Source organism: Lolium perenne, chromosome 7, assembly GCF_019359855.2.
Source record: "Lolium perenne isolate Kyuss_39 chromosome 7, Kyuss_2.0, whole genome shotgun sequence".
Lineage (NCBI taxonomy): Eukaryota > Viridiplantae > Streptophyta > Magnoliopsida > Poales > Poaceae > Lolium > Lolium perenne.
Genome location: NC_067250.2, coordinates 54,502,596 through 54,525,391, shown reverse-complemented (window position 1 = coordinate 54,525,391; position 22,796 = coordinate 54,502,596). Strand labels below are relative to the sequence as shown.

General features: G+C 41.5%; 2 long non-coding RNA genes across 4 annotated transcripts; one reads left to right on the top strand and one right to left on the bottom strand.

Annotated features, from left to right (window-relative positions):
• Positions 1-8,294: 8,294 nt before the first annotated feature.
• Positions 8,295-9,200, top strand: LOC139834245 (uncharacterized). The gene is made up of 3 exons (XR_011749889.1): positions 8,295-8,420; positions 8,786-8,908; positions 9,079-9,200. It is a non-coding gene; the product is annotated as an uncharacterized lncRNA (long non-coding RNA).
• A 7,236-nt stretch (positions 9,201-16,436) lies between these two features.
• On the bottom strand, positions 16,437-22,232 carry LOC127317475 (uncharacterized). 3 transcript variants are annotated; one of them, XR_011749192.1, is made up of 4 exons: positions 19,549-22,232; positions 18,698-19,203; positions 18,135-18,207; positions 16,437-16,883 (listed from the first exon to the last, which is right to left on the bottom strand). It is a non-coding gene; the product is annotated as an uncharacterized lncRNA (long non-coding RNA). The 3 variants fall into 3 exon arrangements; XR_007861178.2 differs by having other exon boundaries at positions 18,698-22,232; XR_007861176.2 differs by having other exon boundaries at positions 16,437-16,817; positions 18,698-22,232.
• Positions 22,233-22,796: the final 564 nt, after the last annotated feature.

Sequence of the window (22,796 nt, the reverse complement as noted above, 5' to 3'; positions counted from 1 at the left end):
TGATAATGGGCATGTCACTATAAAACCTCACAGGGCTGCAGCCTTTGATCGCAACTAGTGACATGCATCTCTTTTGCCTGTCACTATTATACACATACTAGTGACAGGCACTTTGCCTGTCACTAGTAATCTCATACCAGTGACTAGTCATTAGTGACAGGCGCTTTGCCTGCCACTAATGGACCTTTTGAGCCTGTCACTGATGACCTATTCTGCAATAGTGATGTTTCAACCAAGTGTCACAAAGGGGTACCTCTATGCCGCCTGTACAAAGGTCTAAGGAGAAAGTTCGCATTGGATTTCTCGCTTTTGATTATTCTCAACTTAGACATCCATACCGGGACAACATAGACAACAGATAATGGACTCCTCTTTTTAATGCTTAAGCATTCAACAACAAATAATATTATCATAAGAGATTGAGGATTTGTATCCAAACTGAAACTTCCACCATGATTCATGGCTTTAGTTAGCGGCCCAATGTTCTTCTCTAACAATATGCATACTCAAACCATTTGATCATGAAAATCGCCCTTACTTCAGACAAGACGAACATGCATAGCAACTTACATGATATTCAACAAAGGTGTAATAGTTGATGGCGTCCCCAGAAACATGGTTACCGCTCAACAAGCAACTTATAAGAAATAAGATACATAGCAACATATTCAATACCACAATAGTTTTTAAGGCTATTTTCCCATGAGCTATGTATTGTAAAGGCAAAGAATAGAATTTTAAAGGTAGCACTCAAGTAATGTACTTTGGAATGGCAGAGAAATACCATGTAGTAGGTAGGTATGGTGGACACAAATGGTATAGTTTTTGGCTCAAGGATTTTGGATGCACGAGAAGTAATCCCTCTCAATACAAGGCTTAGGCTAGCAAGGTTGTTTGAAGCAAACTCAAGTATAAACTGGTACAACAAAAATTACATAAAATATATTGCAAGCATTATAAGACTCTACACTGTCTTCCTTTGTTGTTCAAACACCTTAACCAGAAAATATCTAGACTTAGAGAGACCAATCATGCAAACCAAATTTTAACAAGCTCTATGTAGTTCTTCATTAATAGGTGCAAGGTACATGATGCAAGAGCTTAAACATGATCTATATGAGCACAACAATTGCCAAGTATCAAATTATTCAAGACATTATACCTATTACCACATGAAGCATTTTCCGTTTCCAACCATATAACAATGAACGAAGCAGTTTTCAACCTTCGCCATGAACATTAAAAGTAGCACTAAGAACACATGTGTTCATATGCAACAGCGGAGCGTGTCTCTCTCCCATACAAAGAATGCTTGGATCCGATTTTATTCAAACAAAAACAAAAACAAAAACAAACAGACGCTCCAAGTAAAGCACATAAGATGTGACTGAATAAAAATATAGTTTCACTAGAGGTGACCTGATAAGTTGTCGATGAAGAAGGGGATGCCTTGGGCATCCCCAAGCTTAGATTCTTGAGTCTTCTTGAAATATGCAGGGATGAACCACGGGGGCATCCCCAAGCTTAGACTTTTCACTCTTCTTGATCATATTGTATCATCCTCCTCTCTTGACCCTTGAAAACTTCCTCCACACCAAACTCGAAACAAACTCATTAGAGGGTTAGTGCATAATTGAAAATTCATATATTCAGAGGTGACATAATCATTCTTAACACTTCTGGACATTGCACAAAGCTACTGAAAGTTAATGGAACAAAGAAATCCATCAAACATAGCAAAACAGGCAATGCGAAATAAAAGGCAGAATCTGTCAAAACAGAACAGTCCGTAAAGACGAATTTTTCTGGGGCACTTAACTTGCTCAGATGAAAAAGCTCAAATTGAATGAAAGTTGCGTACATATCTAAGGATCACAAACGTAAATTGGCAGAATTTTATGAGTTATCTACAGACGGGGCTGCTCAATTTCGTGACAGTAAGAAATCTGTTTCTGCGCAGTAATCCAAATCTAGTATCAACATTACTATCAAAGACTTTACTTGGCACAATAATGCAATAAAATAAAGATAAGGAGAGGTTGCTACAGTAGAAAAAACTACCAAGACTCAAATATAAAACAAAAGTGTTGTAGTAAAACAATGGGTTGTCTCCCATAAGCGTTTTTCTTTAACGCCTTTCAGCTAGGCGCAGAAAGTGTGAATCAAGTAACATCAAAAGATGAAGCATCAACAGCGGGGTTTGGAGTTTTCTCAACTATGCATTGTATCTTATCTATGTAAGTAACTCCCCTTTCGTTGCTCCTAGGCTTACTATCCTTATCAAACAAATTTTCTGGAACAAGCCAAGGATAGTTATTTTCTAGAGCTTCATGCATTCCTAGGAGCTTACTAGGTATTGGTACTTTAATCTCCGCACCATCATTAACATTATTAGTGTACTTTATTCTATCCATGTCTATCTTTTCAAGTGTTTTTTGCAAAATCGGTATAAAAACCAAGCCTCTTATGCTTAATAAAAACTTTTCTAGCTTCTTTAGCTATATCACCAAATTCTCTAAGAAGGACATCTAAAACAAAATCTCTCTTTTCTCCCCTTTCCATATCAGAGAGTGTAAGAAACATATGTCGGATTATAGGATTAAGATTAACGAATCTAGTTTCCAACATGCGTACTAAAGAGGCAGAAGCACTTTCATAAGTAGGAACATCTTTTACCAAGGATCTATCTTCAAAATCTTCAACCATACTAATATGAGTGAAAAATGCTTCTATATTATCCCTTCCAATGATAGACCCTTGTCCTACCGGTAAGTCTTTCAAAGTGAACTTAGGAGGAAACATGATGAAATTAAACAAAAGGTAAATAAAGTAAATGCAAGTAACTAATTTTTTTGTGTTTTTAATATAGAGAACGCAAACAAGACAGTAAATAAAGTAAAACTAGCAACTAATTTTTTTGTATTTTTGATATAGAGAACAAACAAAGCAGTAAATAAAGTAAAGTAAAGCAAGACAAAAACAAAGTAAAGAGATTGGATGTGAGAGACTCCCCTTGTAGCGTGTCTTGATCTCCCCGGCAACGGCGCCAGAAAAAGAGCTTGATGCGTGCAGTTGACACACGTCCGTTGGGAACCCCAAGAGGAAGGTGTGATGCGTACAGTAGCAAGTTTTCCCTCAGTAAGAAACCAAGGTTATCGAACCAGTAGGAGTCAAGGAACACGTGAAGGTTGTTGGTGACGGAGTGTAGTGCGGCGCAACACCAGGGATTCCGGCGCCAACGTGGAACCTGCACAACACAATCAAAGTACTTTGCCCCAACGTAACAGTGAGGTTGTCAATCTCACCGGCTTGCTGTAAACAAAGGATTAACCGTATAGTGTGGAAGATGATGTTTGTTTGCGAAGAACAGTAAAGAACAAGTATTGCAGTAGATTGTATTTCAGATGTAAAGAATGGACCGGGGTCCACAGTTCACTAGTGGTGTCTCTCCCATAAGATAAATAGCATGTTGGGTGAACAAATTACAGTTGAGCAATTGACAAATAGAGAGGGCATAACAATGCACATACATGTCACGATGACTACTATGAGATTTAATCAGGGCATTACGACAAAATACATAGACCGCTATCCAGCATGCATCTATGCCTAAAAAGTCCACCTTCGGGTTAGCATCCACACCCCTTCCAGTATTAAGTTGCAAACAACAGACAATTGCATTAAGTATGGTGCGTAATGTAATCAACACAAATATCATTAGACAAAGCATTGATGTTTTATCCCTAGTGGCAACAACACATCCACAACCTTAGAACTTTCTGTCACTGTCCCAGATTCAATGGAGGCATGAACCCACTATCGAGCATAAATACTCCCTCTTGGAGTTACAAGTATCAACTTGGCCAGAGCCTCTACTAGCAACGGAGAGCATGCAAGAACATAAACAACACATATGATAGATTGATAATCAACTTGACATAGTATTCCATATTCATCGGATCCCAACAAACACAACATGTAGCATTACAAATAGATGATCTTGATCATGATAGGCAGCTCACAAGATCTAACATGATAGCACAATGAGGAGAAGATAACCATCTAGCTACTGCTATGGACCCATAGTCCAGGGGTGAACTACTCACACATCAATCCGGAGGCGATCATGGCGATGAAGAGTCCTCCGGGAGATGATTCCCCTCTCCGGCAGGGTGCCGGAGGCGATCTCCTGATTCCCCCGAGAAGGGATTGGCGGCGGCTGCGTCTCTGGAAGGTTTTCCGTATCGTGGCTCTCGGTACAGGGGGTTTCGTGACGAAAGCTTTAAGTAGGCGGAAGGGTAGGGTTGGAGGCGACGCGAGGGACCCACACCATAGGGCGGCGCGGGCCCCTCCCTGGTCGCGCCGGCCTATGGTCTGGCCACCTCGTGGCCCCACTTCGTATCCCCTTCGGTCTTCTGGAAGCTTCGTGGAAAAATAAGACCCTGGGCGTTGATTTCGTCCAATTCCGAGAATATTTCCTTTGTAGGATTTCTGAAACCAAAAACAGCAGAAAACAGCAACTGGCTCTTCGGCATCTCGTCAATAGGTTAGTGCCGGAAAATGCATGATAATGACATAAAGTATGTATAAAACATGCGAGTATCATCATAAAAGTAGCATGGAACATAAGAAATTATGGATACGTTTGAGACGTATCACCGACCGATCACGCTGCCACCCTCCTCCCACCGAGATCCACCACTCCATCGCGCCCCTCGCCATGATCCAGATTATGTAACCGAAGCCACCGCCACCAGACCCGCCGCCCACCGTCGCTGCCCATGGAAGACCCTGCCTCCGCGCGAAGGGGATTCCGCGGGCGCGCCACCTCTGCCCCTGCCTTCGCAACCGGGCGCAGCCGCCACCGTCGACCCCGACGGCGGCAGCGGCCAGGAGGAGGAAGATCGCCTGCTTTTTTCTTCTAGGGTTTGGGTCGCCTGGAGCCGCCTCGCGCGAGACGACCCGTGGCGTTGTTTCCTCCTCTCGAACTGGAATTAGCTAACAAATATTTTGTTAGCTCCATAATGGAACAGAGTAGTTCAGTGATATTAAGAGACATATCCCACCCGAAAATTAAATCGATTCGGCCCAATGATCTCGGTTATACCAGTAAGTACAAATCAATAGGCCCGCCTATATAATAGATAGGAAGATCTAACAGGGGGCGTTTACTCGAAACCCCCATAAACAGAAAAAAACTGATTTTACAGCTCCGCCGCAAACAAATCCACGGCAGACTGGACACGTTGGAGAGGAACTAATTTCCGGATCGGATTGCTCGCAACAAAAGGGAATACTAGAACGGAAGAGAAAAATGCTGTTGGGTGGAACAGGGCTGCCAACGGAAGGGAAAGGGGGGCATCGGCGAGGCGCCGCCATGAGAGGGGGTATACCTTCGGCGGCGGCAGAGGACGGACGGGCGGGAGGGGCGATGCGGACGAGGCGGAGAACCCTAGGTCGCCTGGGGGAGGTGGATTTCCGGCGGCCGATGATCTCCGACTCATACTCCCGAGGGTGGTGTGGGGGGGGGGGGGGGAGGGTGGCAGAGACAGGGGCAAGCAAATGAGAGAATAGCCACTATACCACTAATTGAAACCGAGAGTTCCAAAATACCACTATAAAAACCAATCTTGCCAAAATACCACTACAATCTTAGTTTTCATAGCCAAAATAACACTACCGTTAGGTGTCAAACGTTTTCCGTTAGTCAAACTGTAAGGCACTTGCCTGTGTTCGCGGAATTCCAAAATTATCCTCATCTAACGTAATGAGAGAGCTCACCCAAAATAAGATAACCAGGGCGAAGCGACAGCGCTGGCTCCTCCCAGCTGCTGCCCTCTCCGTGTAGTTCCACCACGCCTTACCTCTGATGCCTGAGAGAATCTCAATTTGGTTCGCATGCGGTTCATTGTTATTGCTCTTATAATGTTACCGACATGATGTTGTAATTCTGGTTAAATTTAGTGGAAACGCTACCGTCATAGTTTTGTTGAAGATGCTACTGTCAATATGCGGCTGAACAGCTGAGCAGTAATATTGTGAAATATCTTGCTAGAATCTTTGTTTAAAAGTTGTTGAAATGAGTGACTATGAGGTTTGTGGTGTGTGAAGAGATGAGGGCATACCAGACCTTTTGTGTCGGTGTTAGTGCATAGTGGCATTTTGGAATGAAAAGCTAGAACATAGTGGTATTTTGGCGAGCTTGGTTTTTTGAGTGGTATCTTTCTATTCTTAATAGATGATCCCATTTCTCTTCACATGCAGCCTATCCACCTTATCAAACATCCTTGATCAATCCTAACTTGCCAAGTCATGCAGCCTTACACCATCATTGACCATGTCATCCACCGCATCATAAAGAAATTATGTTTATAACATTATTATTTATACTTTTCAACACCAAGTAACGTCACCCCCACCATTATGCTGCTCACAAACCGGCCCATTACTTTCTTTTGTCTCGTGAAATATGCAACCCCTTCCTCTTCTCCATTGGTTAATCTCCGTATGGCGCACTCTACTTGACTATTCCTCTCCCCAACAATCTGAGCACACCATTACCGTTCCCTCCATTAATATTGCAGTTGAAACCTCCACGTATTGAGGACCTCTCCTCTTCCTTGGGGTTTACTAATCCTTCCTCAATTCCTCTTCTCTGCCCCTATTCTTCCACCTCACCCTTCTTCCTCTTCCTCAATGTCGCCAGGTACAAGCTGCATGAAATTTTTTGCTTCTCCGGATCGATCGTGCAATGAATGCATCCGCTGAATCTGCTAGCGTCGAGGGTGGCTATCCTACATTGACGTTTTCTGCTGGATGTCTTCTGGCTTTTTTGGGTCGCGGTATCTCTATTGCCATCTGGAGTTCATCGAGAGGCTCCAATCTGCAATTGTGGTTCGGATGATTCTTCCATGTGTGTTGAGTATATGTACGTGCTATGCATATACTTGCCGTCTTATGACATACTAGATTTAAATGTGCGCCTTGGCGCACGATCCCGTGAAATTTCTCCTATAAATGTTGCAAGACTACCCAGCCATCTAGGGGGTCTGAGAGGGGCAAATCAATCTGGTTCGTTCGTTTCACCAGCCACAATCCCACTTTTCACCACAGCCGTCGGATGTGGTAGTTTTTTTTCCACCTTTTGCTGCTCATTCTGAGTGCATGACGCCTGGGCCCGTGCGTTCTTGGGGCCGCTCGTCTGAGACAGCGAGCGTCCGTGCTCGCGTCCGCGAGAAAACCAAAAATGGTGAAACCCTAGCCAACCAGGAGTCTCCCTCCTCCCCAATCCGCCTACTCTTCTCCTCCAATCCCCGCTCCCCTCCTCCCGATTTTTCGAGCTCGGCGGCACGGAGGGAGAGCGGCGGGCGAGAGCGGCGTCCGGAGGAGGCCATCTGCGCGGGTGGCGAGGGGATTGAGGCAGCGGCTGGCCGGCTCAGATCCGGAGGAGGCCATCTGCGCGGGCGGCGAGGGGATTGAGGCGGCGGCTGGCCGGCTCAGAGGTCGAGCTCGCGCTGTCTCGCCCTCCTGGCCGCGTATGCGGGTACAACGGCGGCGGCTGCTTCGGGAGAGGAGGATGCGGCGGTGGTCCTCGTGGTGGAGAGCTCCATGCCGCTCCTCCGTCGCCTAGATGCGGTGGGAGCAGGAGGGCGACTTGGTTGGCGGCCGGCCTCCTCACCCAGAGGAGTGGGACGAGGGTCGTGGCGGCGGCGCCGGAGGCCGCGTGAAGCAGCAAGAGGTTGAGGTCGAGGCAGCAGCAGAGGTGATGGCCTCGGTGGACGCTAAGGAGGAGGCGCGGCTGGCCGAGGTCGTGAACTGAAGCTTCAGCAGCCTCCTCTCAATTTGCCTCCTCGCGCGGACGGAAGCACCCGTGATGGCAGGGAGCTGCTGCGGAGGCCCACTCGAGGAGACGACAGATGGTGCACGGCTCTCTCCATCTCATCTTGTCCTCTCCTCTCTCACGTATTTGGCTCTGAGCAGATGTGACCGTCGGTGGGGAGGAGGCGAGCAAGCAGGGCGACGAGGGAGGAGCAGCCTCACCGGCTCGGTCTGTGGATTCGGCGCCGGCAGATTGCTCCACGAGTAAGGCCCTCCTCTTCCTCTAAATGCATCTTCCTTCTTCCAATTCCCTCTCTCACTTTCTCTCTCTGTCTATGTGTGGATCTGGTGGTTGAGTTACTACTTCTGGTAATCATCTCTGCTTATTCATGTTTTTAATTTCATACCTACATGCCATGAATTGAGTTTATGGTTCCCCTTGAATCTGACCAGAATTGGCAGCCTGCTGCAGAGCGGGGAAGTATGCCATGAATTGAGGAAGGAGGCCGGGTGTCCCCACCTCAACGGGAGGAGGAGGAGGCCATGCGGCGGGATTGAGGCCATGGGAAGCAAGAAAACCAGAAAAACGCCCAAAACTATTGGTGAGTACCTACTTCCCCTTCGATTTCTTGACCCCACCATTATTGTTGGTATGGTTTCCACGAATCCAAGTTGCACCTTTTTGCTTTTCGTTTCTTAGGTTCTCAGGCTGCTCCCGATGCCTTATATATAGATTTTGGAGTCGGATCATCTTGAAAGTAAATTGCCCATGGTCCCTTGACTTCAGTAGCATGGGTCTCATATACTCATATTTAACAAACTATGGTTGTACATGCAGGACCATCTTACTGGCTCTTGTACATATAAGAAGATTAGCTTTAGGGCTTTGACATGCTTATCTTAATATTATGAATATTCAACGCACGAGGCCATCAGTATGACACTCATTCTTCTATCTGTACACCAGATTGGTCTTCTAGAATCCACTACTGCAGTGAGCTGTGGAAAAGGGGACTCGAGCAAACTTTCAGAGTACAATGTAGATCTTGCAATAACTCTATTCTACTCATTCCCCTACAACATTGGACAGGTATTTTCTCCAGATATTGTACGCGCCACGAGTCAGTCATGAGATTTAAACCTTGTTCTTATTTTTCTTCTAGATAGCGTACTTTGTGGCTAATCTTTCAGGCTTAAAGAGAAAATTCTTTTGAGGTGCTTATGTCTGTTGTCATGACAAAATTGGATCGTTTGGTGCAGATTTCAAAGAAATGGAAGGTCTACTCGACAAGCTCCTTGTGCTCAAGCTGTGAAGTGGTTCATATTGCAACCAGGTGATGCTTTGTAACCTGCCAATATCCGCTCCTAAATTATCACATCATGTTAGCTGTTTAGAAGTGCCAATATCCAGGCGGTTCATTTGTTCCGATTTCTCATCGGCTGAAGCTTTTGTTACAAAAAATAGCCAAAGCAATGTACTAGACCTGAAGATTTGGATAATTTGTTTCTTCAGAAATACATTTGGTGCTTTGGATTGTGAATAGTGGATTTTAAACCATTTCTCCCAAATTTGTACAACTTGCAAAGTAATACCTATTATTTAAGATCGATGAGTGTCTGCATAAATCATTATAGATTTCAGGTTAGCTTAGTGGATCTTTTCTACCAGTGTTAAAAGAATGCAAGGGGTTAGCTTGGTGGCGGCTGTTGATTGCTCTTGTGTCAGCACAATGCCCATGTACGCTTGTTTGCTTCACGAGTACTACTTAATCAGAGCTAGCTAACTGGGAGATCCCTTGATGCTAGCTTTGTTGTGTGCAGGTTCCACCATCCACCTAGCTAGCTTGTGTGTGAGCTCTCAGTGACAGGCAGTTTGATCCCTCATTGAGCTTGTGCCTGTATATTAGTGATGGAGACTCGCAAAGGTTAAATACAAATATCTAAGATGGGTTATATTTACAACCCTCAGTGGTTTACTCTCTGACCTTGTGGTTTTAGGATGATTTATGTGTAAGGAATATAACCAATGTTCTTGCATCAAACTCCCAAGCTTAACCAGAATCTGTGTGCTATTTGTTGGTAGCCTAATATGTCCACTCCATATCAGTACCTCATTGTATGGTTCTTCAGTTACCATTGATGCAGCGAGTGGTTTCTAATAAATTTGTATTGATAGCTACCTCTATGTAATCTTGCTGGCAGAAAATAATTCAAACTTGACTTAGCATGTTTTAAATGGGAAATCTATCTGTCTACAGAATGCATCATATGCTGACTGCCGAGTAAGATTTCAGTATGCTTAGGAAAAACACACAACCTACAAATTTTGGATGTTTGATTGAAATGATTTTGCGGAGCAAGTTAGTAGTCCATTGTCCAAATAATAAGGTTTCACTTCTCTTGGTGCACATGAAATCTAAGAAGGGAAATATGATGCTTAGTTCCGGTTTATTTTGACTCTTTACTTCACTGTTAGCTCCCGCGCATGTACCAGCAGTATGTCTACCAATTGGCCACATATGGAAGTAATTAAAATGCGTTGATGATTTGATTAATTAACTATTTTGTGTGCCTGTTGGCTTATCTATTTGCCCTGTATTATTTGTGCGTCCAATAGATTATGTCCATCCTACTATGAGCCTTTATTATTATTATTCATCTTTGCGTATCTGTTTCCAATGCATGCTATTTTCTGCCTTTGTGTTGATAACAATGATTCTGTGTGCGTGGTGGTGGGTGAAAACCCTAGATCGACCCGGTGGTGCAAAAATCCCCCAACCCTCGTTCTCCTTGTTTGCCCGTGTGTGGCGGCGACGACGGCGTGCGGGAGGAGGAGGGAGGCAGAGCTGCGCCGGCCTCCCTAGGTGAAGAAAAGGAGGCTGGGGCGCAGCGTGGAGGTGGCGGCCATCCCGGCTCTGGATGCGAGGCGCGCGATGCATCGCGGGTTGAGGGAGCGGTGATGGGCTGGCGGCGGCGATGATCTCTCCACCTTGCCGGCGTCGCGCCTCCTCGTCTCCGACCCCGAGAACCAACCCGCATCGGCAGCGGCAGGTCGCTGCTGGTCACAGGGAGACGACACACCGGAGGGGGATTTGGCTGTGTTGCCTGGCGGAGATGATGCAGAGGTGGAGGAGATGAATCCTCCAGCCGACGACCCACGGTGGAGTCTTGGCCGCAGAGGTCGCGGACGCCTTCCCGTCCTTGAGCCATCTCCCCTCCGTGGTTGGCGGCGCAGAGCAGAGTGACGAGCCGCAGGAGCTCGCCGGGCGTCTGCTCGCCACCTGCGGGGGGCACGGTCCCGTCCCCCAGTTCTCCGTCAGGCAGGTACTCTCATGCTTCCTCTCCTGGTCTCCCCTTAATCTTGGTCTGCCCTTAATTTTTTTGCTGCTACTACTCGTGTTCTTGTTTGTTGATTTGGGCTACAGCTTGCCTCAAGTCCTCGCTTGTTCTAGGACTTCATCTTCCGTGCTTGATTGAGCTCCTTCGAGTCCCACTTCAGATTAGTATTGCAATCCATAAGACCTTAGATGACCGACCACACACACAGAGCGTAGTATATTCAATCAACAGTTGTCTACTTTGCATTTTTGAGCTGCTAACAAAGAAATGCATTACTCTGTTGCTGGCAGCATGTGACGCCGTAATCCGACGATGAAGGAGAGGAGCTCTCTATGTGATAGTGCAGCAGATGGAAATTGGGTTTCCAAATACAAAAGGAAGCGAAGCAAGTTAACAGCAGCTAGCTCATCAAATGAGCATGAGGCTGCATCACCAACGCCGGACTCTCTCATGAACAATGGTTCCATAAAGAAGAGGTCCAAGCATGACGCTGGCATTTCTACGTCGACCAAGAAGATACGAGGGCATGATGGGGTGAATTCCTATCTTTTCTTTAGTTGACGTATTAGTCAATCTTGTGGATATTGTTTGCGATCTACTTTCTCCATCCATTCATATTTATAAGACCTATATTAACCAGGCTCATAGATTAAGAAAGCTCTAAGATTGAAAAATTCACCAAACGGAAATGAACCCTTTCTAATATGTTCTCTGGAAATATGACACAATAATTTGCGAGGTTGGTATGCTTGCATTAACTATGCGTGCATACCTTATAATAATTTTGAGCAATGTTGGAAGACTAATAGGCATATAAAACGAACTAAGGAAGTACTTCATGTGTTGCTCTTACATGTAACGTGAGCTAAAGGCCAAAACAATGATGTAATCACATTTCCAGGTTAGCCAATGTGTGAAACGCCACGCATTGACCACACATACTATGCCGTTGATGAAACTACTGGAATTTAAGAGTTCTGAACATCTCTTCGCAAATACTTTAGTGAAACTTTTCAGAAGTAGGAACTTACATGTTGTATTAGCTTGTGAACTCTCCCATGCCTGCAACAGTTTGTCATATCTGTAAATGCACGCTGATTTGGAATTCACCGGGTTACTATGAGCTATTTTGGTGCTATCGTGTTTAGGATGTAAACTATAATGGAGTGACGGATCTTATTAGGTCATCATGGATACGAGTGGAGTGCTAACTATCAATCTTGGTTGTGTGCTGCTAGATCTGCTGCTGCCAAGCCTGCCTGCTACTTGCAATGCTGCTATGTGCTACTAGATGTTGCTTAGCCATAGGGATGAGCATCGGCATGAATGATGTATCTCATGTATCTCGCTGATGATCTCGTCTCTGCCTCTTGCTTTTCATACAATTCAACTTCTTTTAGTTCCCGATGTTTATTCTGAGCAAAATACTGAAGGAAGATTGCTTGCATACTGCTATTGCCCGCTGATTCTTCTTCTACCCAACCAAACACTCAGCATGGGCTTCACTGTTTATATATAGAACTCTTCAAGCTATTTTATTTATGCTTGGAATTCACTCATTAGTACATATATGCGGATAGTATTTTTCTTTCACTCTGACCAGTAAGCAACATATACCGTTTTCTGCTTTTGTTGTCTTTTCCATAACATTCTTTCGTCTCAAAGCAGTGGATCAATGGTGCTCCATAACCAGGGCCTTCAGCGCGGTTGTTTCAAGATGAGGTCAGTTTTTTCGCCATATGTGTAGCCTTGCAGTTCTACAACCTAAGATATATGTTTGGATGTGTTTGATTCAAACATACATATTCAGAAACCGTTGTGTATTTCAGAACTATAATTTATCTTAATTAGGTTATAGTTTGGTGTTCTTTTTGACTAGGCTCTACATGCTGCTTTGGCTATCAGGTGAACCTATACTAAATTTCTTCATGTGCTTATCACTAGCCTTTATTATGGATGATGTACTCACATTTGAACTTATTGCTACACTATGATGTGTAATAAAACTAATATGTACCCTCTCTTTCTCTTTTTGTGTAGTGATTTGGCCGCTCAAGCATTGCTAGAGGACTTTTTAGGAAGCTGCATTGACATATGCAGATTTACTAATTATCGGAATACTCTTTCAAGGTAAGAATATGGAGCCAAACTTGGAAATGTTCTTTTTTGTTATTTCAATTCTTTTAGTTCCCGCTGTTTATTCTGAGCAAAATACTGAAGGAAGATTGCTTGCATACTGCTATTGCCCGCTGATTCTTCTTCTACCCAACCAAACACTCAGCATGGGCTTCACTGTTTATATATAGAACTCTTCAAGCTATTTTATTTATGCTTGGAATTCACTCATTAGTACATATATGCGGATAGTATTTTTCTTTCACTCTGACCAGTAAGCAACATATACCGTTTTCTGCTTTTGTTGTCTTTTCCATAACATTCTTTCGTCTCAAAGCAGTGGATCAATGGTGCTCCATAACCAGGGCCTTCAGCGCGGTTGTTTCAAGATGAGGTCAGTTTTTTCGCCATATACTTCCGTGACAAGTAATGTTGCCATGATTTCCAATGGAGATGATTATATAGGGTGTGTAGGCTTCTTGTAAACATGTCTCCCTTGTGAATATAGACTGCCAATCCTCCTATACCTACAAATGCGGAGCCTGAATCGGTAGCTGCACAGGGGATCTTAGATTATTTGTGTTAGTATGTAGGTTATTTGTACCTACAAATCCCCCGCGCGTTCCGGATTATGGATTGTGCTGAACAAGGTCAAACTATTTGTGTTAGCCTGTAGGTTGCTCTGTGTAATCACTCGAAGCAGTGGTTTTGTTATTTTCACTTGTCACTTTCCTGTAGCTATCTTTGTACACCTTCCTAAGTCCTTCCTAATTCCATACCCTTGAAGCATTTTAAGATTGAGGCTTTAACTGTAACACAGTATGGCATTTTTTCACTATCTGAACTATAGTAATGAATATGTAAGTATTGGTGATCTTACATTTTGCAGGCAGGTCAAGTTCTTGCTGTATCTTATCAGCATATAAACCTACTAACCGATATTTTAGTAGAACAAGAATCGTTCTTGAATACTTTGCTTGTGATAGGCTGTAGCATGCCTATTTAGTATATCATGGGTTACTCGAGTTCCAATTTATTTCTGCATCTTTATATTTAGCCACTGCTATGCACCAAAATGATCTGTTTTCTGGTTGATATTTGCGGGCATACAGCTTTTCATTCATGAGTTCTTATTGTTTTTCGAGGAACTTTGATTTTATTCAATTTTGGGTATTTTAGTACATCAGGACGATCCTTCAAAATTTCTCATCCACTGGCATTGACTTATTTACCCATACTCGTGAACTTACAAGAATATTAAAATCATTATTGCTGGTGGTCTCCAGGTATAATAGAAACTCAAGCACACTGCATTGTTCTGGTGTAGTGTTTAAGCCTTTATGGGTTAAGATTTTAATCAAAGATTAATTTAAAGGAAGAGATGCAGAAGTAGTCAATTCTATGGTAACCACGGCACAGTACTATACCTATAATCTTGATGGATGCAATGACTTTTTGATTTCCATGTGGAAAAAGTTATTCAGCTCTGGTTGGCTATTCGGTACTGTTTTTTTTATTAGTAATGTTGTTGAAGTACAAACTTTCACCAAAGACATCAGCTCAGCAGTGGGCGGTGTCGATGATGACATGGGATCCCCAGATCCAGGCATTGTAGATTCCGATGGCATCACTACTGATAAACCGTCGGTGGAGCGCGAGGCGTATGAAGAGGTCAAGCTCGAGAAGGACCATGCCGCGAAGGAGATGAAAGCCCCTAAGGCGAAGATGGCAGCTTTGAGTGAAGCTTTGAAGGCAGTGGACATCGAGATGGAAGAGTTGGAGTCGAGTGTGAAGAATAATGCACAAGCTATGCATCATATAGTGAATGCACCATGGTGACTGTCAACAATATTTGCGCGGCTTCAGTAACATATTTTTGTTTCTGTTTTGAGAACATCTCCGGGGACATTTTTTGTTTCGGTGTGAGAACAACTGCAGTTACTATGGTACTGTTTTTGGTGCAACAAAAATATAGATTTAAGCATGTAAATAAATTAGCTGTTAAATTGCCATCCTAATGTGAGCATCCATTCGCATATTAAACGCTTTCATTTGCACTTACTTAGGCATTTCTTGCTCTAAAAGCACATGGTTAGTGGTTCATGTACTAATTATTTTATTTGCGCGGTACCGCAACGGGTAATTTAGAGGATACTTAATAAGCCTCATATTTGATATGTATATAGCAAGTAAGACATGAAAATCATGTATATTAGCATCTATTGACATATTATTAATATGTTTTCGGTTGCACTGATTTAGACATTTCTTACACTGAAAACACATGGTTAGCAGCTGCTATTTGCGCGATAGCGCAACCGGTCATCTAGTTCATACCAAAGTTCATTTTGTATAACAATTGTGATAAAAGTAGCGGCCAATATGACAGTACATTCTTAGGTTTTACCTGAAGTAAATAGAAATCTCCATAACTTCTAAATCTCATACTCCCTCCGTTTCAAAAAAAAAAATTGTTTATATACCTTCGCATCTAAATAAAGTTGAGCAGCTTTCAAAAAACAGAAGTAGTACTATTAATCGTTGAAATCAATAAATTTTATTCTTAGATGTCGTTGAAACATCTTTGAATCTCTGGATCTAAGAATACAGAAGACAAACAAAAAAGTCAAAGACAAAAGGAACTCACAGTAAATAACCGAAAATAGTCAGAGACACAAGGGAGCACGCCAAACTCCCTAGAGCTGCCAGAATAGCTCCCAACACTAAACCAATAACACATGCCACCTTTTAAATTATTCTAAATTAAATTTAAGATATTATATTAATAGATATGTGAACTTCCATAACCACAGTAAAGACCTACTCCCTCCGTTCTGATTTTCAGTGTTGTTAATAGCACACGTAAGTTACTCCTATGCCTCCAATCGTATTCTAGTCCCGGTAGCCTAGCATCTTGTTAACCTTCAGTTGTTTCTAGCTAATCAAATTACCATAGAACTATGCAAGCTACTCTCATTTCGTTTCAAAAAAAAGTTACTTTCATTAGATTCCATGCTCCAATGGCAGCAATTAGAAGTCATGCAACATAGCATTATTTGAAACGGAAGTTACCAAGGACTACTCTAATTCTCTGTAGCAGCTTATCACATGAGAATCATGTGAAGAAATCCCAGAGTTAACTTTAAAAAAACTACAGCATGTGACATAACTTCCATAGTTCCATTCCATATCATTGACAATTAACACCTCTTGATCCATCATTCCATCTCCAGGGATTAAACCCTACCTATTTCAGCAAGGGTCACTCAATCAAAGATACCTTAAGACCACCGTGAAAGATGGAGGAGACTTTTAAGCAGCATAAACAAAAAGCAGCAGCAATGTGCGGATCAAATTTACATATCAAAGAGCTCGCAATGTACAACTGGGCCTACTGCAACAGTGGGTGAAACCTGAAAACTGCAGAAGTTGTTATCACCTAACCCTGCACGTCAGGACAGCAGGGGAGCACTTGGGGTTGGTAATGGCCCTGCGGTGCACGCTGTTTCCTGTCAGCCCGCGGAGAACTTTGCTAAAATATGTTTCTGTGATAATTTGTAGGACAAGCGAGGATTAGGACAGAAGCATGAATGAGCTGGAGAACTGTAAACCTACATAAATGTGATCATAAGTTCAGAACCAGTATATCATCTCTTAGAAGCAGAGGTAAGGTATGTTACAAAATTTTCGAAAGACAGAAATTCCACCTTCAATATGCATTGCTCAAATCCTAGATAGTTCTAGAAAGTTGTCTTACATTCACTAAATACAACAATGAAGTAAATTTACATATGACAAAGCCAACCGTGTAGGTAGGTATCAGTACTTCATAGCAAAATGAAAGACAGTAGTCTTGCACATAATGAGGTAACATCACTTGGGTGGAAGCTAGAAAGGTCTGAGACCCGACTAAAAGGCAAAATAGTCTGAATAAAACAACATGATTTACCAAAGAGCTGATGGAAAAACTGAAAGCTAAATACATAAAGTGCTTCCTTAGGGACAGTGGACACACTGTTAGATAAATTCCCTCGTTGCCTACACTCCATATTCATGGTGATAAAAAGCAAAAAAAAAACATCTCTGATTAAAAATTTCATCTAGCTGCAAAAAATGCACCTTGTAATTCCAAAGGGAAATTAAGAAATGGACAATCAGATAAAAGCAAAGCTAACCTATTCAAAGTTACACGGATTCTAAAGTAGGATAGCTGATCTCCCGATGCCACTTTAGGGAGATATTCAGATCATAATAATTCAGCATCACAAGAACTCTTTCATTTTCCTTAGCTTCAGTCTTAGTCTTTTGAGAAAAATGTCATTCCTACCTGTAAGTTCATTGTAAATCTTCCAACACAATAATGCTTGCTGAAAGAGAAAAAAAAAGACCTCATAGAAATGAGGAAGATACCCAGTGGTACTTAGACATGCCACTATTTTTTTTGGTCCAAACAAAAGACCATGTATAGATTCGTTGACGAAACAAAAGGCCCAGCATAGATTCAGAAATTGCGTAATGCCCTAAAGTTCAAACGTTCAGGTGTACTGTAGCATCTGTCGGAATCATATGTCAAAAGGTCCAACATAGATTCAGAAGTTGTGTAATGCCCTAAAGTTCAAACGTTCAGGTGTACTGTAGCATCTGTCGGAATCATATGTCTATGAATTTCAAAAGATAATTAAGATTACCAAATATTTATATGAATACAAATTGATCAAAATAGGTGTTTCCATCGAAATCACGTGTCAATCAAAACCATTAACCACTCAAGAAGAAATCATTAACTACAAACAAATCCACTAAGACAAAATAGATTGTTATTCCGACGCATGTGAGTACCTAAAGGTTAAGAGACACTATACCTGTTACTGAATACTGATTCATTTCCTCTTCTTCTTGGCATCTGCCTGAGATTTGTTGGACAGTGGCCTGCACCTGTGATTATTTACATGAGATTTGAATCAGCATAGGGACTTGACAATATCTGCAGAAGAGATTTTCTGTACAAATGAAGAGATTACTATAAATACAAACTTATTCAATGTTGAAGCCATCAATTTTTAGGTCAGAGTGCGATAGTAGATAATGTTCACAAGAATATTTCTCGGAAATTTTAGGTGGCTTTCCACATTAAGAAAATGTTCAGCCCTACTCCATAATATTCAGGCTTCAAGCTATATATTATTCATCCATAGGTAAAACATTAATAGGAAATGATAGGAAAAGCATATGCTTCTTGAACAGATGCTGAGTTGAGGAAATATATACAATTATATAAGGAGCAGAAGGTTTTATAGTTTATTCTGCCTATATCCCATGAGCCTGGTGGTAAAGGGTGAATGATGGTGGGAGAAAACAGAAATCTTGACCTTGCGAGAAAATTAACCCTTAGTTGTTACAAACTAAAAAGTGAGACCAGCATTACCTTCATGAGTAAATGGGTTCACTATGAGGGGCCAAAATGTTTCCATAGCTGGAAACACATTCTTTGTCTTGGCGCAAGATCCCGTGAAATGCATTTTTTAGAGGATCAGGACACCATATAGCAAGAAGATACACATCTTGTATACCGCTAGATTATGAAAGGGCTAGTCATGAATAAGCAGCAGTAAGCAAAGAACACACATATCTTATATTATTCCAGCAGAAAGCACAGAAGCAAGGGAAGGAACAGCAAAAGCAATATCTACATAAGGGCATTGTTGTTGCATTGTCTTCGTGTATCAGCAACATTTGATGCTTCCTCCAAAGGGTCCCCTGGGTAGCCGAAGAATGAGTAAGACTGCACTAAACGTTGGAGGAGTTGCACAGAAGGGTGGATAAACACTCTTTGGTTCAGACTCAGCTCAAATATTGGGGCTTGTAAGGTTCAGTTTCTTCAGCATAGCTCTCAACATGACGCTGGCTGGGACCTCAACCGTCTCCATGAACCTGTAACCATGAAGTGGTACAAATATTATTTTGGTGCGTTCAGACAGAAGACATAACAAATAAAGTTACATATAGGAAAGTTAGGCAATAGTAAATCAGTGATAAATCTTCATCAATTGGTCGTACAATATAGAAAGAAGAGTGGTAATAATAGAAGCTTGGAAAGTATTTGTGCAAAAGATTTTATAAGTTATCAACACATCACACCCAAATGAAAATCTCAACCTGACAAGAAACATAGTGCTGCATATACAACCCAAGGCTCATAGTTTTCTCACCAGAACAATGAATCATACTTATGAAAAAATTAAATATCCATTGAGTGGGTAAATTATACAGAAGCACCTAAACGAAAAGAGATTTGTTCTACTCTTGGAATGAGCTTGGGAAGAGGGGTACACCACCGCCACGGTCATGGCTCGGCGAAGTTGCCTTCACATGAGCTGCCTTTGTTTGTCTCGCACGTCCTTGTGTGCTAACTCCCTTCAGGAAGGCAGTGGAAGGATGATTTTGTTCATGGACCAAAGATGAACAAATGAAAGAAAGTAAATATTACCAGGGTCTTTGTCTGATGTGAGCGATAGAAAATCTTACTTAGTCTTTGGCATATGTAGTATCTTCTGCTACTTCATAATCTTTGGTTGGACTCCAGATATCGATGTGTACACAGCGGCATCTTTCAGCGGCAATGTAGAGGTGTTAAAAAAGTCACATGAACTCAACCATCGTTGCATAATTCATGACAGCACTCAGCTTTGAAACACCAAATTTCTGTAGCATAAGGTCAAGTACTATTTTTTAAGGAATTCCTAACTACGTTTGGAGTAACCTACAACAGTATATATGGCATATGTGTTGGAATTAATTCTAACCAAGAAGGTCTATGAACCCAAGACTGCGCATGCTCGTGAAAATGCAACAGAATGCAAAGGTTGAGATAACACACATTGCACATGATCAGATAACAGAACATGCGTTAAGCAGGAAATTTTTGAAAGAGAATACTTCACACACTTATTTTTCATTGCTTGTGGTTACACAAAGACCGTGTGATTTATAGGAAAACCTACTTGACCTCAACATGACAAATAAGATAGTACAAATTTGATTTCTGAAGATACTTGAAAAATTCTAATAGTGTAATTTGCAGCATATTTGACATGTTCAAAACTCTTAGCCTCGACACTCATAATTGAAGGAAATGTTAAAAATACAAAATGTGAAAGAGTAAATGGTCACAGTTTCTCTACTCATAAATCATAATTGACCGGGCAACAACACATGATACCATGCAGTGGAACTCATTATTATTTAATATTAGTACTATAAAACCGAGCAGGTAGAAGAAAACCTGAAGTGAAAGCATACCATAAATTTTCCAACGCTTATTTCAGGACTGAATTCTCTCTTCTTTCAAACAAAAGATTATACACAAAGGTGAGTCTCATTTGGTAGATATACGTGGCATACAGAATGCAGGGGGAAACCGAACATATTTTTCATTTGATCTATCCCACTATCCTATTACTAAATGACACCAGCAGATTCTATCTGAAATATAAATTCTATCCTTATTACGAAGATATAGGAAACTGTGGGCAAGAGAGAATAGAACACAAGATACCATGTACACGTATTTAACATAGATGAGAGACATGCCTAGCTTCACACAGATGGATTTGATTCTTCCAGAGAAAAATAGAGTCAAGCACCGACCTCCCGGAATCTCAATACCATAGGCTTTATACAGAAATAAAAGGTTTCTAAAAACAACTGCTAATTTCAGCTAATGTACCATTAATAATGGCATGAATAGGCGTTGATTGCATTTGGCCGAGACATAATGCAGAGGTTTGAGCAGTCAAAAGAAACACTCGACACCACACTGTGAATCTTAATACGGTTGAATCATCACAATATAACAAACACACACTACTCATGTCTGACACAATATTTTGATCTGAAATCAGTAACCTTTGCTCTTCAAATTAGGTACTTTCTTCCTAAACAATCAATTGTTGGAATATGAAAATTTTAAAGGATGTTGAAGAAAAATAGCTAAATAGTTTATCTATACCGTAGGAATGTAGCAGCAAGCATCATTATTTTGACCTAAAAAGAATAGAACCAAAAATTAATAACTGAAAACTAATTTAACCTTTAAGAACCAAGTCAATTTTTCAAATGAAGGATTAAATCTGCTATTATCTTAGTTGATGGCTGTAATATTTTTACTCCAATCAACACCGGTGCTATAAAGAAAGCAAAGCCATGTTCTATTCGGCCTTTCCTGAACATAAGAAAATTCATTAGTAGGAAGTGATTTTCTGTCACAACAGGTGGGGTTCCAGACAGCAGGTGGTCTGCATATAAAATTATTCGTGAGTAGAAAGTGATTTTATGTCAGTAGAATGATCTTGCAAAGTCATTCATGAATTCTCACATAAACATGTACTAATGTGTATTTATACAGCTTGTGCTTTGGATTTTGTATTTGCCATAAATAGAAGTTTTGTACTTCCAGTGTTCATGACTCAACTGATGCTGTTGTATAAATACAGTACCCAAACTTTCATTCCTTTAAACTCATCTACCTATGAGAATATACTCCCATCATTCATTTTCTTTAAAAAACCCTTCCAAGATATCTAGATGGTGGCCTAAAATCTGAGAAACTGTGATTTTCTCATAAGTATAAATCTGAGATGCAAGACATCCATGACACCCAATAGGTTCAGCTGAACTTTCGTTGTTTGTGATAACACTCAACTGAAGATTGTGTGTATGGGCATGCAATATTTGACAACTGAGAAAATATTGACTGAAGATTGTGTGTATAGGCATACATATTTGAAAACTGAGAAAATAATGAATAGATCCTTGGATACCCAATAAAAAAAGAACATGTAAAAATATTTTTCCTTACCCATTCAAAATCTGCTCTCATTCTCTCACCCACAAATCAGACACCACACAAACAAGCAGGTTAACACTTTTATTCAGATAACTTTTACCTAGTTTGCTTCAGGGTGTGATGAAGGAGATATGCCCTAGAGGCAATAATAAAGTGGTTATTATTTATATCTTTATGGTTATGATAAATGTTTATATATCATGCTATAATTGTATTAACCGAAACATTAGTACATGTGTGATATGTAGACAACAAGAAGTCCCTAGTATGCCTCTTAAACTAGCTTGTTGATTAATGGATGATTAGTTTCATAATCATGAACATTGGATGTTATTAATAACAAGGTTATATCATTATATGAATGATGTAATGGACACACCAAATTAAGCGTAGCATAAGATCTCGTCATTAAGTTATTTGCTATAAGCTTTCGATACATAGTTACCTAGTCCTTATGACCATGAGATCATGTAAATCACTTATACCGGAAAGATACTTTGATTACATCAAACGCCACTGCGTAAATGGGTGGTTATAAAGGTGGGATTAAGTATCCGGAAAGTATGAGTTGAGGCATATGGATCAACAGTGGGATTTGTCCATCCCGATGACGGATAGATATGCTCTGGGCCCTCTCGGTGGAATGTCGTCTAATGTCTTGCAAGCATATGAATGAGTT